Source organism: Protobothrops mucrosquamatus, unplaced genomic scaffold, assembly GCF_001527695.2.
Source record: "Protobothrops mucrosquamatus isolate PMUCROS unplaced genomic scaffold, P.Mucros_1.0 scaffold606, whole genome shotgun sequence".
NCBI classification, from domain to species: Eukaryota; Metazoa; Chordata; class Lepidosauria; order Squamata; family Viperidae; genus Protobothrops; species Protobothrops mucrosquamatus.
The window spans coordinates 792,943-794,356 of NW_015386904.1; positions in this window are offsets into that span (position 1 = coordinate 792,943).

Genomic DNA, 1,414 nt, shown 5'->3' on the forward strand with positions numbered 1-1,414 from the left:
AGGAAAGATAGATAGGGCAGGCTAGAAAAGTTAATACACTCCTAACCATACCCAAGCACTCCGAGTTTGTTGGCGATGTCCATTTTCCTCTATGAGTTCATGGTGACCTAACCCTAACCCTAAGTGGAATTTTCTTCCATTGGGATTTTTCCATGTATTTTACAAGGAAACATAGTTAGGATACCCTAGAAAAGCAAGTGCCCTCCTAACCATACCCAAGCACTCCACATTTGTTGGCGATGACCATTTTGCTCTATGAGTTCATGATGACCTAACTCTAACCCTAAGTGGAATTTTCTCACTATGGAATTTTTCCCATGTATTTTCCCAGGAAAGATAGATAGGGCAGCCTACAAAGGTCAGTGCCCTCCTAACCATACCCAAGAACTCCAAATTTGTTGTCGATGTCCATTTTGCTTTATGAGTTCATGGTGACCTAACCCTAACCCTAAGTGGAATTTTCTTCCAATGGGATTTTACCATGTATTTTACCAGGAAACATAGTTAGGGCAGCCTAGAAAAGCAAGTGCCCTCCTAACCATACACAAGCACTCCGAGTTTGTTGGCGATGTCCATTTTGCTCTATGAGTTCATGGTCACCTAACCCTAACCCTAAGTGGAATTTTACTCGAATGGGATTTTCCCATGTATTTTACCAGGAAAGATAGATAGGCAGGCTAGAAAAGTGAATACACTCCTAACCATACCCAAGCACTCCGAGTTTGTTGGCGATGTCCATTTTTCTCTATCAGTTCATGGTGACCTAATCCTAAGTGGAACTTTCTTCCAATGGGATTTTCCCATGTATTTTACCAGGAAAGATAGATAGGGCAGGCTAGAAAAGCCAGTGCCCTCCTAACCATACTCAAGCACTCCAAATTTGTTGGCGATGTCCATTTTGCTCTATGAGTTCATGGTGACCTAACTCTAACCCTAAGTGGAATTTTCTCACTATGGAATTTTCCCATGTATTTTCCCAGGAAAGATAGATAGGACACCCTACAAAGGTCAGTGCCCTCCTAACCATACCCAAGAACTCCAAATTTGTTGTCGATGTCCATTTTGCTCTATGAGTTCATGGTGACCTAACCCTAACCCTAAGTAGAATTTTCTTCCAATGGGATTTTCCCATGTATTTTACCAGGAAATATAGATAGGGCAGGCTAGAAAAGTTAGTACGCTCCTAACCATACCCAAGTATTCCGAGTTTGTTGGCGATGTCCATTTTGCTCTATGAGTTCATGGTGACCTAACCGTAACCCTAAGTGGAATTTTCCTCCAATGGGATTTTCCCATGTATTTTACCAGGAAAGATAGATAGGGCAGGCTAGAAAAGTGAATACACTCCTAACCATACCCAAGCACTCCGAGTTTGTTGGCGATGTCCATTTTCCTCTATGAGTTCATGGTGACC